General features: G+C 43.9%; 1 protein-coding gene across 1 annotated transcript in view; it reads right to left on the minus strand.

Moving 5' to 3' along the window:
- Positions 1-15716, minus strand: part of RCOR1 (REST corepressor 1) — a 138992-nt gene that overhangs the window by 88015 nt on the left and 35261 nt on the right. The window lies entirely within an intron of this gene.

Below are 15716 nucleotides of genomic sequence, written 5' to 3' on the forward strand. Positions count from 1 at the left end.
AAGGTAATTTAGTTGTCACATGAGTCAGCAGGTTCAGTTTATAGTTCTCCATAACTGGTCAAGTTATTCCCTATGGGGGAGTATAAACTCAACTTGTTAAGTCCTGTGACAGCTACAATTGCTTCATCTTCATTACATAAAAATGTATTAACTCAAATTAAAATCCTGCTGAAGGCAGGCCTTTGTCCAGGCAGCCAGAATTTCAAATCAAAAGGAACCAGGTTGGGAGGTTTTGCTTGTTTGATGTTTAATGAGAACCGAAGCACTGGATTTAAAATAAATAAATTATTGGACTGGAAATGTTTGCTGGGCTTTATAAAAGCTTGTTTTTACAAAAACCCTGAATGCTGTGTAAAGTTTAACAGTAACAGTTCATTTAAGTTTTAGGGTTTTTTTTAATTATTAAAGGAAGGACTAGTGAGCAACTGTTTACTGAAACAACCATGCACATGTGTTTCATTGTACAGTCAACCACACTTACGTGCAAACTTACAACACACATTTCAGTATGCAACTACAGACATGCTTCTGCCTTGCCTCTCATCATGGGGCAGAACTTCACTAACTGCACTGAAGGCTCCCCTCTACACATACCCCTGCCACTTTCAGTGGAAAGCAAACCATACCCAACAGCCACACCATAATTATAACTGTAATTTAGAAGAACTGTTCAGGAAATCAAGTCAGGCCTTGGCTACACTGGCGCTTTACCCCCCTGAGCGCTGCAAGATACAGCGCTGTAAAGTGCCAGTGTTAACAGTGCTGCAGCGCTGGGAGTGTGGGTCTCAGCGCTGCAAGCTAAACCCCATCAGGAGGTGGAGTACGTGCAACGCTGGGAGAGCTCTCTCCCAGTGCTGGCGCTGCGACCACACTCGCACTTCAAAGCGCTGCTGCGGCAGCACTTTGAAGTTTCAAGTGTAGCCATACCCTCAGAATTCATTTTTAAGCAGAAGTATTTTAAAAGCCAGTTGATAAATTAATAAACGTGAACTCCAAAAAAATCTAGGAGTTGCTTCTACTCCCTTTCTTCAAGAGTTACTCCACACAAGTGTTCTCTCTCCTATTTCCATGCAATTAAAAACCAACAAAAACAAACATTTAGGATTCAATCCAGCAGGCAGCCTAGTCATACTAGTGAGTAAGGGAGATATGACAACAAGCACGGGTCTTGCAATTTCTTCATCAGTTATCACTCATGTAAGAACACAGCCCAATGGGGCAGGTAAAGATACCTGTGACACCAGGCCAGTTTAGCTGTTATAAGACTTATCAATAAGGAAGTAAAGATATGACACCTTCTTCCTGTCCCATCCCAGCACACCCTATCAATTCTGCTTTCCCATCTCCCCCAGATAATCTGACAACCTCCAAACTGGACACATTCCTGTGTTCATAAAGTCTTGGCTCCTTTATGTAGTAAATCCTCTGGTCACCTTCCTCCCCTTCCAACCCACTAATGAAAGGGCCTTTTCTGTCATTCTCCCCTTCTGCTCTTCTCCAAGTGGGCCATTCTACTGTCCCTCCCCTGCAGGGGAGGAATCAGAGGGGCCCAAAATGCAAGCCTCTCTCTGGCTCTCTCCCCACTTTCCCTTTAAAGGAGCAGCTACTTCCTTCTCCTGCCCTCTCCTCCGGGGAGGGTTTCTGGCTCAGCTCTCTCCAGAGAAAGATTTCTGCTCACCCTGGGACAGCAGAGAAGCATCCCACAGCGCCCAGCCTCGATGAGGAAGCACAAAACCTAGTTACCAAAAGGAATGTGTCCACAATTTATTTGAAAGCTTCAGCTCAGTTGGTTTGGCCTTTACAGTCCCACGTAAGTAGCTGCAACCTGAGTATCACAGCATTGTGCTAGTGTGTGCAGAAGAACTACGGCGTTACCACAGCTTGAAATGGAACCCGCTGGCCTGTTTCAGTTGCCCAGTGTAAGAAACAGCATAAGGAGTAAAAAGTTTCTGTAGTCTGAAGTGTTAGCAAAACAAATTGAATGCTTTGTATTTTGGGAAGAGATGGTGCTAAAATACACTTCTTAGCATGCCTGCATCCCTTTAAGGCAACTTGTGTTGATTTGTGGAACTCTAAGTCAGTCTCTGGAAAATGTCAGCATTGTTATAAAATGCAGATACTTGCTTGGCAAAGAAATGTTCAGGGTTTCTGTAGCCCCTTTGGAGTTTAGAGAGCACGGCCCCTTTAAATCTTTTTCCTAGGGGAGGAGGGGGAGAGTGAGAAAAAAAAGAAAGAAGGGAAACTCCAGGGGGCAGTGCTTCTATATCCTGGGAAATTTCCCAAAATCCGAAAATTTGTGAGTATAATGTTTCAGCTTGGGACATTGGGAGTTTTCATTCAAAACCTAAATAATCCTAGGAAAATTTCATAAAAAGTAAAATATTTGTGCTGCTTTTGAATTTCCCTCCAAATGCATTCTTCCATTGGTGAATATTTGTCACGTGATTTTCATAAGTGGACTGTGCTGCTCTCCTATTGGTGGTGCTTCAACGTACTATATAATGACAGCACAAGTGAGGTGACAAGTGCGCACATGCACTCACAACAAACCAACATCAGGAACAGCTGGCTGGTGGGTAATGAGGAGATGGTTATCAAAATTTATCTTCTAGGTTAGGTTTCTTCCAATAATTAAATATATTGCAATATTTACTGATTATGATTAGTGTCTTGATCCGTCATTAAATCTCTAAAACTGTGTCTTTTGTGCTTGCAGTTGCACAGAGAATGTGGACCAGAGCATTCGGCTGTTCATAAATTTGTAACAGCATCTTCCTCCAGGCAAATATTAAATATCTTCGCCTACTGTGTTAGGTAGTAATATATATGTTCCCTGCTTTGATTTAAATATAAATTGAAATATACATTATACTAATTATTCATTCCATTATTTCAGAGATCTCTTTCCATTTTTTTTAATCTAATGTAAAAAATGAATAAAGAGACTGTTAAGGCTGGTGAGAAGAGGAAGAGGACTGCAGAGTAGATAAAAATCTGTCCACGTTGAAACGGGATAGCACCCCCGACAGAGTAAAACTCAGATTATAATAATAAGGAAAATATAAAATATAAAAAAGTGTTATTTGTTCTTTGTTTGCTTTTTTATTTTTTCTAATCGTATGTTTACTTTTTATTTTTTCCAAAATAACTGATGTACAGTACACTGCAGGGCACAAGCTGTACTTAATACTTCTGTATTGTAATACTTTAGTGAAATTTGTGTAAAATACATTGTTTTCTATCATTTCAATGCTACTCCTCACGTGTTCAATATTTTATTTACTGTACAAGTAACAAATTTTAAGTTGAAAAACATGTCTATATGTATAAAAATAATAAAATGTGAAATCTCAAATGAATAAGATACTCGCCATCTTGGCCACGAGGGCACTGAACTTACATTTCAAAATCCTTACTGATGGGTGTTCAGATCCAAAGAGCAAGGAATTAGAGTCCAATTTAGTGGAAAATGAAGTTTAAAGAAAGCTCAGGAAACTTTAGACAAATCAGGACGAACTATTCCAGGGGTCAGCAACCTTTCAGACGTGGTGTGCCGTGTCTTCATTCAGTCACTCTAATTTAAGGTTTCGCATGCCAGTCATACATTTTAACGTTTTTAGAAGGTCTCTTTCTATAAGTCTATAATATATAACTAAACTATTGTTGTATGTAAAGTAAATAAATTTTTTTAAATGTTTAAGAAGCTTCATTTAAAATTAAATTAAAATGCAGAGCCCCCTGGACTGATGACCAGGACCTGGGCAGTGTGAGTGACACTGAAAATCAGCTTGTGTGCCACCTTCAGCACGCGTGCCATAGGTTGCCTACCCCTGAGCTGTTCCTTCTGAGCCTTCCAACAGCAACAATCCTGCTTTATAGAACATGACACTGATGGTACTACCACTAGCATGCTTCACCAAACAGTAGGAATGAAGCATGCTAGTACAGAACATTCTACGGTATCTAAGTTTAACAAAATTTGTCCCCAAAAGTCCAAGGGCAAAGTACATGATAAATGGATATTCACAGCATAGCACTAGTACAGTAAAAACAAAATTATTCTGCGCAGAAGAATAAAACTATGAAAGCTGAGCAACAGCCTAATTTTCAGGATATGTATAGATTTCCCACAATAATAATTAAAAAAAAACACACAAAATGGTAAATGGGGTTGAGATTTTGGCTCTTTTGAGGACAGTAGGTGGGCAAATTACAGTACTAACATACTAAATTAGAGGAAGCACCAGCACAGAAGATGCTTACACAAGATCATGTCAGTGGATTAGGTTGCTGGACATCTCCCGGGCTCCACTGTAATCAATGTGGCTTCTCACAGGCCTACAGGTTTACCCACACAAAGCTAACTAGGACTGCTGGAAACATCTACCTACGGTACTCCAATGCCCCCAGCACCATAGGACCTGAGCACCTCACAACCTTTGATGCATTTACCCTCACAACACTTCTGTGAGAAGGTGCTATTACTGAGGCCATGCGTACATCACTGCGTGGACTGCAAGGAAACCAGAAAGTTAGTCAATATTGTGATTTTTCCAACCACTAGAAGACAGACGTGGCTGCTCATGGGAGTTAACAGGACAGCCGCATCCTAGGAGAGGGGCAAAGAGGTACCAGGACAGTCCTATCCCCTGGAGTAAGGCTGCATGTCTCACTGTATGGTGCCAGCTGGTTCAGCCCAGTCTGCCCAGGGCAGGGATTGGGGACTGGCTCACTTCCTGATTGGCCAGTGTATGTGTGCGTGCGCGCAGGGGCAGGGGCAGGGCAGGGCAGGGAAGCGCACAGAGACATGAACGTGGTTATTAGGAGCCCCAGCCCACTCCAGAGTGCCCCCTGCTACACCAGGAGAGACACTGCAGGAGGTGAGACCGCGATCCATCCCCTCACCATGACCAGCACCATGGATGCTTGGAATTAGGGCTACCAACTCTCTAATGGCAGAAAACTGAACACCCTTCCCCCACCCCCTGCCCCACTTCAGCTCACTCCATTGATCTCCATCATCCTTGTTCACTAGCTCATTTTCACCAGGCTGGGGCAGGGGGTTGGGTGCAGGACGGGGTGCGAGCTCTGGCTGGGGGTGCAGGTTCTGGGGTGTGAAGAGTTTGGGCTGCAGGAGGGGGTTGGCGCAGGAGGGAGCTCCAGGCAGAGGGTACGGGCTCTTGGGTGGGGCCAGAAATGTGGGGTTCAGGGCTGGGGCAAGGAGTTGGGGCATGGGAGGGGGCACGGGCTCCGGGAGGGAGTTTGGGTGCAGGGTATGGGCTCAGGGCTGGGGCAGGGCGTTGGAGAGCAGAAGGGGGTGAGGGGTGTGGGCTCCCGGAAGCAGCTGGCATGTCCCACCAGCTCCTAGGCAGAGGGGCCAGGGGACTCTGCACACTGCCCCTACCCTGAGTGGTGGCTCTGCAGCTTCCAATGGCCAGGAACTGCAGTCAATGGGAGCTGCGGAGCCGCTGCTCGGGGCGGGAGCAGCACGCAGAGTCCCTGTGGCCACCTCTATGCTTAAGAGCCGGTGTAACGTGCTGGTCACTTCTAGGAGCCGCATGGAGCCAAGTAAGGAGCCTGCCAGTGCCACCAACCAGACTTAACAGCCAAGTCAGCAGTGATGACCAGAGCCGCCAGGGTCCCTTTTCGACTGGGCGTTCTGGTCGAAAACTAGACACCTGGCAACCATGCTTGGAACATGAGTGAGTATAAGGGATCTTGTTCCACCAGAGGGTACAGATCTCGGTATCAGCTCTGCACCAGTTGGAGCTGTCTCTCCCCTGGAGCTTCAGGGTGTGCTGGGGCTCTTAATCAGCCCCTGATCAGCTCTGGTCTCCGCCATCACCACCACCAGCAGCTGGGCAGGAAGCAGTAGCCAAGCCAAGCACAGAGCAAGCCAGGCCCTGATCCTTGTCCCAGGCTGGCACCATGTGGGGAGAGCTTCCGCACCCCATTCTCCAAAACTGGACCATCCCACCACCTCCCCACTCCATCCAGGATGGGAGCGGTCCCCATTAACTCCCAAGAGCAGCTGCAGTGTGTGCTTCCTCACACACACACACACTTCTGGAAAAAAACAAAGCAGGGGGGGAGAGGGACAGGTGATTCAGTGGCTGTGCATATCCCATGAAATTCAAACATTAAAAAAAAAAAAAAAAGAAAGAACGAACCCATGATTTTCTCAGGACCTTAGCTATTATTCCTATTTTACAAAGGGAGAACTGAGGCACACAGACTACATGACTTGCCTGCACAAGACATCTGTGGCAGAGCTGGGAACTGACGCTGTCTCTGAGTCCTAGGCTATTGCCCCAACCACTGGCCAGCCCTTCTGGCTCACCATTCCACTCTCAGCTCTGAGGGGCCAGACAAGATATTTGGTGAAATTTAAAAAAAATAAATAAAAAAAATCTTGCCTATTATTTAATGAAATTTAAAAATAAAAATGGGGGGGGGATAATTGATCTGTGTTTTTCAAAAGCTCTTTAGAAGATAGTACCGCATTAATTCAAACATGAGGCAGTATTTCGTTTGCCCTTGAAATGCAGGCGGCTCCTAGGAGCTATTTGGTTTGACAAGTTTTCCTTCAGATTTCAGAATTAAAAAAAACAAAAACAAACCATCTTCTCCAAACTTCATAGCAGTTTGGAATTTTTAGCACAGGCTATATGTAAAAAAATATATAAACAAACAACCATGAAGGATCCCACAACAGTGCTAATCTGAGTTCTGCTAACACTTCACCCAAAAAACCCTAGCACTACACAGGCACAAATCAGTCAAGGCGGATGCTAGCTCTGGAAAGTCCTACATTTATATCAGTGGCTCTCAACCTATTTACCATGTGGGGTGCATATGCTTCTCTGTCTGTCTCTGTCTGTTATGTGGGCCGCATCCATACAATTATGTACACACACAATTATGTATACACACACACTGCATAGTCCATGAGCAGCAGCTGTGTGCTGATTGGGCCACAGGTGGCCTGCAGGTTGAGAACCACTGATTTATATCTTAATACTATATATCCAGCAAGAATAGACTAAAAGCTTAATTCTTCATTGCCTGGCACCTTGTGTAGACAATTACAACAATGCAGAATGAGAGCAAGATATAGTAAAAACTGTGTTATTCAGCTCTTTACCAACCAGCATTTCTGATACCTCCCAATACAAATCTCCAGTCTAGTAACCAGGAGGTTATGCAGTTGCACATTCTGCACTCTACCTTTATGCAAAAGAGGCAGAAGACAAGTAAGCAAGCTGATAACAGGGATTTATGCAGAGAAGCAGCTTCCAGGGTATGTCTTAGGGTCATTACAGATTCAGCCCAATCTCCTACACCTTCTACATCTACAATGATAATTGATGTCGATAATGATGACCCTGAGGCCCTGCAAGATCCTGAAGTACCTTCTGAATCATCGAAGAAAGATTAAATTACGTTCAGTATAATTTTAGTGTTAAGTGTATGTTTAGTGATCTGGGTGTACGTCATGTGCTGCCTGCCCATAGTGGTATGTAGTGTCATAAGATAACCTACTGTATAGAAAACTTTACCTGTATACACTCAAGTGCTTCAAGAAACCAACCAATCTGTAGTACTACTACTGGCTTGGTGAGTACCTGTACACTATTTTATACTTTATTCATTTTATTGTATTCTAATTCTTTGAAAAATGGTATTCCATTGGTAAGTATAACTCTTAGTTGACTTGAATTTTTTACTAATGGCACCCCCCATTCCCGTAACATGCCGTAACAAAGCTTTTACCATACTAACTAGTCTCATTTACACCTACTGTGAACGACTACACAAGGTGCAAGCCAACAGAATATCCTCAGTGGCAGCAGCAAATGGGCTCCTCAGCCAGACCAAAGCAAAAATCCTGCAAGCATGTTGGATTTTGCTTAGCTGCCTTCACCTTGGGATTATGAATGTTCCATCTGTGGTGCCAATCTTCCGCATACCACAGCATATTATAAAGGAATCAATTAAGGCAAAAGCAAGGAGGTAAACATGAACCAGACACCCATGATGCATGGCATGCTCCTCTGATCAGAATGTAGCTCCCTCTCTGCCTAGATTGGGGTAGGCAACTTATGGTATGCGAGCTGATTTTCAATGGCGGTCACACTGCCTTGGTCCTGGCCACCGGTCCGGGGTACTCTGCATTTTAAATGAAGCTTCTTAAACCTTTTAAAAACAATGGTTTAATTATATATGATAGACTTATAGAAAGAGACCTTCTAAAAACGTTAAATGTATTACTGGCACATGAAATCTTAAATTAGAGTGAATAAATGAAGACTCGGCACACCACTTCTGAAAGGTTACCGACTCCTGGCCCAGATGCTTCAGGCAGAGAAGGGCACGACAGTTAGGGCTCGTCTTCACTGAAAGTTGTACTGGTTTAGCTGCAGATGTGAATTTAAACCAGTTTAGTTCAATAGTGCAAACCCCTACAAGGACAGTCATGCACTATTTATATTTAAAGGGATGCAAGCATGCACATAGACAAGTACTTAGCGGCACTGATGGTCTACGCTGCAATAAAAGACGTGCTTCATGGCTGGGGCTGGCCCAACTCAGCCGACTCTGACCTGCAGGACTCAGGCTGCGGGGCTACAAAATTGCAGTGTAAACATTTGGGCAGGAGAGGAGTAGGTCTCAGACCTCAGGCTCAAGTCCAAGCAGCTACATTGCACTTTTTAATCTCACAAGCCTGAGTCCATTGACCCGTGCCCTGAGACTCAACGCCATGTTTTTTTGGTTTGTTTTTTTTAAATTGTAGGCATAACTTGAAAGAGAAATTAGCATTGCGTATCTGGAGCAACAACCCCAAAGTGCAGAGGGAGGGGGGAGACAGGGAGCTGGAGCTGGAGAAAAGAAGGAATGGCTAGTCAAAGGCAGGGCTGGGGACAAGAAAGGGAAGTCAGGAAGAGTGAGAGGGACCAGGAGAGAAGGGGGATTAGAATGAGGATATGGCAAGGTAGAGAGGGACACAGGAGGACAGAGAGACATAAAGAGAGCAAAGGTTGGCCAAATAAGGGGCCGCCAGCAAGGAGGACAATCTGCCTACTTAGATAGTCAAAGGTTCTTAGTCCCTCATGGGAGGAGGAGGAGGAGTGGCTTGCACGTAGGAATCTGACTTCTTATGAGAGACCATGTTGGAGCTTGGTTTGGTTCTACCGCGAGGGAGGGAAAGGAGGCTATGCTAACACCCTGCGAGCTGAATTTGCATGGCAGTCGCCCACACTGTCGCTGGCATGCGCGCTCACACGTTTGCTATATAGCCATAAAATTAACTCTTTCCCTATGTTCAAGCCATATCTTTCTAGTCTGGGGACCAAAACCCTGTTAAGAACTTAAATGCCTCTTCCTGAGGCTGCAATTCTTAACTTTTCTTCAATACAACTAAAATGGTTTTTAATTTAGGGTAAAAGGGATATGTCTGCATCTTCTACAGCACCAGGCATACTGTCAGTGCTAAACAAAGTGATTAATACTACAGTACCTAGTACAAGGGGAGTCTGTCCATCGCTGGGCTCCTAGGTACTGCCACAATACAAACAAATGCAATACTCAGTGCACCAGCAGATCTCATTTGGAACTCCCCTGCACGACTCCCGAACAGAAGAGAGTTGCTATAAATCCAGCAGTGTGCATGGTTGGAGGGGTTGGGAAAGGGTCAGAAGATTATTTTTGGAGTTACTCTTTCACATGGGCAAACCCTTAACTAATACCCGCTAGTACATGGCTACACTTGCTTAAGTGTCCTGGCTTCAATGGCTGTGGCATTACACCCCACTAAACATATTTCACCTTCAGAACAGCACTTTGGTATCACGGTTGCATCCAGTTAAATATACCAGATAAGTCTCCATCACTCTCCAGAACGGATGGTACCCTGCTTAGGAGCAACTGGGTGTCTTAATTCCCCTGCTGCTTGGTCGGAAGCCAGGGAGTCCCACTAAGTACCAAGAGAAAGGAGCTCCTGAAGATCCCCACTAGTGGACTCCTGAAACATTTCCCTGAAGGGAATAGGGTATTTCCAGCATTTGCTATCCAGGATCATATGACTGGGGAGCCTAGGCTTTTACATGAAGCCTCAAGGCTCGCTTGCTCTCTCGCGCTCTCTCTCTCCACATTCTTTAAGTGGAGGAAATCCACCTTAGGCCAACTACCTCTAGGCTGAGCTAGTGCCCTGTGGTAGCACTTCACATAGGGCAAGGACAACCTGCCTTTGCTGATGCTGTAACACTTCCCTTCTCCCCGAACACACCTCTGTCCTGCTTCTGCAGGGGAGGAAAAATGCAGGGCAGAGCACCATTTAGAACTGCCTACTTTTGTTTTGCCATCTTCTACCATCTTCAACTGACAGATTACTGCAGATGCAGAGTCAGATTTTTTTTCCCTTTTATTTGTGTGCTACTAATGTTTAATCTTGATCAATCCCTTTAACTAACCTACTGTAGTATACTTTATGTCAAGAGTAAGTCACCATACAGGTCATTTGTATTCCTGGATAATGGAAGCTGCACTTGTCTGTAATTCCACCCAGGATTTCATAGGTATTGCCAGGTCTACAAAAAATTTGCTGGTACTGCAATATTAGTTAGTGGTGTGATTTTCTGTGACATTTCTATATGAGCAAAAGCCCTACTGTCAATGTGGTTATACCATCCAATCTTATTTCAGATGTGGAACTGGTAACAGCTACATCTACACCAGGAGGGTTTGCTGGTATACGTATTCTGGCAAAAAATTTCAAGTGTAAACTAGGCTTTTATCTCTGCATCTAGATGGCTTCTAATTGAATACATCAGACTCAGCCCCCACCCTGTTATTGTTTAGAGAATATTAGGAATTACCCTTTTCGCTTTGTGCTTTTTGTTCTAGTGATTACAGGTCCATTCATGGAGTCCTGTGACCTTCTCATCCATTTCAGAGCCCTAATTATTTATGTGGGTGGAGTGCTAAAAACTTGTGATGGAGTCCCAGCAGTGCCTTGCCCTGAAAGAAACAGTTTAGAACCAGAAGAAAATTCAGTTATCACATCAACTCAATCTTTGGCCTTTGTGCAAAGATCGACAAGTGCTGGCTGCATTGACTTAGTGATGTGGACACCCATCCTCTCTAGGAACTGCATGGAAGACACCAACGTGCTTCACAAAGACCAAAACAATATTTATTTCTGGTCACTAATGATCTTGGTTATTTTGAACTGGTGACCAAGAGTTCTCAAATCATCCAGCCCCCAAGAATCTTCCTTCCATCTAATTTTACCTTCAAACAGAACAAAAGGGCAGGGGAAATTTATTTCTTCTAACAGGGAAGATACGTTGCTTTGAATGGAAACTCTCAAAATCTTGTTAATGATTTATGAAGAGCTATACTTAGTGTTTTGCTGTTCTAGCAGAGTTGTAAAAAATGTGTTTATTTTTGCCAGACTTAAAAAGAAACAAAAAACCCTAAGAGGCTACAATTCCCATTCAAATGCATATGTGTCTGTAGCCATTCTTTAGAAAAGACTGTATTGTCCAAGAGCCAGAGTGGGTTGGTGAAAGCAGGAAAGTCTCATATGAGAGATACTGGGGATACTCTCACTTTGGAGAACTCTTGAACAGACCTACTATTTAGGGGATACAACTGTGTTCAGGGGTAAGGCAAAGATTTAGACATAGGAAAGCTGCACTCTTTTCTTGGATCTGACTGGCTAGGTCATCTTTGGCAAGACACTTCACCTCTGTACCTCAGTTTCCTCAATCTCTAGATAAAGAGTGCTGTATAAGATATAGGTACCACTCATAATATAATCTTATGCATTTCATCAGAATGTATGTGAGCCAGGGATAAAAGTACCATACACTGGAATCTCCAGGAATTCAAACCCCAAGCGAAAAGAATGCAAATAGACAAGCACATTACTGGCCTCCTGATGCAGAGTGAGGAGGGGAGGAGAAAAGAAAAAAACAACCAGTATTTCATATTATATATAGTGCATTCTTACTGAGGGAGATCAAAAAGGCAACAGTAACAAAAATTGGTCCAGCTAACATACCAGGAGAAGCAGTTTCTCAAGACTAAGGCCACGTCTACACTACAGCATAAAATCGAAATTAAAACTGGTTTTATAAAATCGATTTTACGCATCCACACTAGGGCACATTAATTCGGTGGTGTGCGTCCATGGTCCTAGGCTACCATCGATTTCCGGAGCGGTGCACTCTGGGTAGCTCAGTAAAAGAATGGGACCAATAACTTCGATTTCCGTCCACACTAACCCTAAATTGATATAGTAATATCGATTTTAGGGTTACTCCTCTCGTTGGGGAGGAGTACAGAAATCAATTTTAAGAGCCCTTAAAATCGATTTAAAGTGCCTTGTAGTGTGGACGGATACAACGTTAAATCGATTTAACACTGTAGTGTGGACCAGGCCTCAGAGTATGTCTACCCCAGGAGACTATACCAGAATAGCTATGTTGCCATAGCTTTGCCAGTATAACCCCATAGCATGCAGCCTCCATTGACAGAATGGGTTTTTCCCCGATACTGTGAGAACACCACCTCCCCAAGCAACGGTAGTGACATAGCTGAATCTACACGGAGGGTTAGGTCAGCATGGCTACACTGGTCAGTACACGCCTAACAGACCTAGTGCTTGAATGAACTGCAAAACATTACCACACCACAGCATAGTAAGGGGTTCAGCCACTGGTATAGGAAATTCACCTTCCCGAGAGGCAGTATGCTGCTGGAAGAATTCTTCTGTCAACCTTGCTAACACTATCAACAGGGGGACTTAGGTCAGCTTAACTGTATCGCTCAAGTGTGTAGATTTTTCACATCCCTGAACAACACAGCTGGGTCAATCTAATTTTCTAGTGTAAACCAGCCAGTAGCTAGGTCAACCTGACCTCACAGAGGAGATGCTATTCTCAAATTGGCCCTAAGTAGTACACAAAAGAGTAGCTAAATAGTTGCCATAGACCTCGTCTACATGGGGAAGTTTTACCAGACATACCAGTATAAGCCCTGGCATTGGCACTTCTGTACTGTGCCTTCCCCCCCTCCCTCAATTTAAATCTAAACCTCTTCTCAAATTATATAAGATAAATAGAAAAAAAATGCACAAGAAACCATTTTTACACCTGGTTAAAACTTAAAATTTAGGTTGACATAGCTACAGCTCTCAGAGGGTGTGAAAAATACACACATTCTTAAGAGCCATTGCTATGCCAACCTATCCCTGCTGTAGATGCAAGGTCCATGGAAGAAACCTTCCACTGATCTAGGTGTTCCTATAATGACAGGAAACCCTCCACCCTACGGGATTATGCCAGCATAGCTACAGCACAGTAGCTACGTGGCTACAGTCTCTGCAGTGTAGGGATGGCCTTATTCCAGCCTAAGAGGCTCACACAAAGGTGCCTTATACCAGTGTAACTACAGCTGTTTAAAATGTATTCCTTAGCTTATACCAAAAAAGTTTTCCCATGTAGACATGGCCTAAATCAGAGGCCTTTTATATCCTGCAATTCTGTGGCCACAAAACTATGCTCCAGAATTCAAAACTTTAAGATTAAAAAAGCCAAAACACACATCATTTGTTTCTAGCCTTCATAGTTGTAACTAGAGGATGAAAAACATGAGTGCAAGCAGTAGCAAAGATGCTGGATTGGGGTTATTGCATCAAGCCATGTGAACTGCCTCATTCATTTAAATGGGGTAGTATCTTTGGTTTCAGAGCTGACAATTTACAGCCTACTGAAAATTCGGGGGTGAAGTAAAACAAACTGAAGGGAACAAAAGAGGAGCTGTAGTACTGATGTACATATGAATGTGAGTATCAGGTCTTTTAAAACAAAAAAAGATTTAAAAAGAAAAAAAAGTTGCTGAAGCTGCTACAGGACACTCCAGTTAATAGAGAACCCAGGGACCTTGCTGTAGAAATTTGATCCAGCCTGCTACAGAGTTGACAGAGCCTTTGCTACATCTGGTGCACTATATAGTAGCTGTCACAGTGCACCTATGGCCTGGTATGCACATAGGTTTTGAACTGGTATAACTGTTTTGAGAGGTGGCAAAGAGTTCTGTGGCACCTTATAGGCTAACAAACATATTGGAGCATGAGCTTTCGTGGGTGAATACCCACTTCGTCAGATGCATGTAGTGGAAATTTCCAGAGGCAGGTATAAATATGCAAGCAAGAATCAGGCTAGGGATAACGAGGTTAGTTCAATCAGGGAAGATGAGGCCCTCTTCTAGCAGTTGGGGTGTGAACACCAAGGGAGGAGAAACTGCTTTTGTAGTTGGCAAGCCATTCACAGTCTTTGTTTAATCCTGAGCTGATGGTGTCAAATTTGCAGATGACCTGAAGCTCAGCAGTTTCTCTTTGAAGTCTGAGATCAATGTTGCACTCCTCTTGCCTTTGTAGTTTAAGAAATAATTCCACTGCCACTCGTGAAGCGTTAGTCAACAGTGCGGGATCCAATCCTGAAGACCAAAGAAGCAGAGCGCGCAGTACACGAACTGTTGAAAGATGGTGCCAAATATGGACGAAAGCACAGAGATTGCTGGGATGCGAAACAATGCATCACGGGGTATTGGGACAGTACCCAGGATGCCCCGCGACCCCTCTTCGCCTTCCCACAACTCTTAATGGCAGAAGAGGAAGAGATGCTCTGAGGGATAGATGCCCAGAGTGCACCGCTGCAAGTGTGAACACGCTATTGAGTGGGCAGCTGACAGTGCAAACATACAACAGTGGTTTCCTTTCAGTGCTCTGAGTGGCGCTCTAACTGCCAGCGCTGTAACTCTGCCAGCGTTGACCCACTGTAAGTTTAGCATCTGCTGGAAGGGGACCATCTCAAACAATAGTACTATGAACATTAAGCTTCAGTTTCTGAGCTCTCTTTAACTTCCCCTTTCAAAAGTCAAATGAGGAAGTTGTTATCCCTGGGCTGAGCCTACAGACTGCTTTGGCATTCTACAGTAGTGTCACAGAAGTAAGGTGTGCACACCACTCAGTTACCAAAAGCAAGGCCATAGGCAAATACAGTAACTCCTCAATTAACGTCCTACTTATGTTCTTAAAAAAATGCAACTTTAAGCAAAACCATGTTAAGTGAATCCAATTTCCCCCATAAGAATTAATGTAAGTGGGGGCAGGGTTAGGTTCCAGGGGAAAAAAATTTTGCCAGACAAAGGACATTATATACATACATATACAGTATAAGTTTTAAATGATTTTTTTAAAACTGATATTGTACTCACCAGCGATGATTGTGAAACTTCGTGGAGACAGGGACTTAACGAGGTTGGGGCGTAAGGGCTTGCCCAGCTCCTCCCCCGTGCGTTCCTGCTGGGGAGCGGAGTTGGGGCGTGGGGGCTTGCCCACTCCCCAGCTGGAACGCCTGACAGGCAGAATAGGGAAAACTCCCATGCCATGACCCCATTCCCCAGCCAGAGTGCCTGGCAGGTGGAGTAGGGGGAGCCAAACAATAGGATACGGGAACATTGCAGGCCTTTAAAGAAGTATGTTCTCTAATAGGTCAGTGTCCTAATAACGAAACAACATTGACCAGGCCAATATCAAGTCAGGAGTTACTGTAAAAAAAAAAAAAAAATTATATATATGTATATATATACACATACATACACACACACATATACATATATGTGTGTGTGTATATATATACACACACACA

This window comes from Gopherus evgoodei, chromosome 4 (assembly GCF_007399415.2).
Source record: "Gopherus evgoodei ecotype Sinaloan lineage chromosome 4, rGopEvg1_v1.p, whole genome shotgun sequence".
Lineage (NCBI taxonomy): Eukaryota > Metazoa > Chordata > Testudines > Testudinidae > Gopherus > Gopherus evgoodei.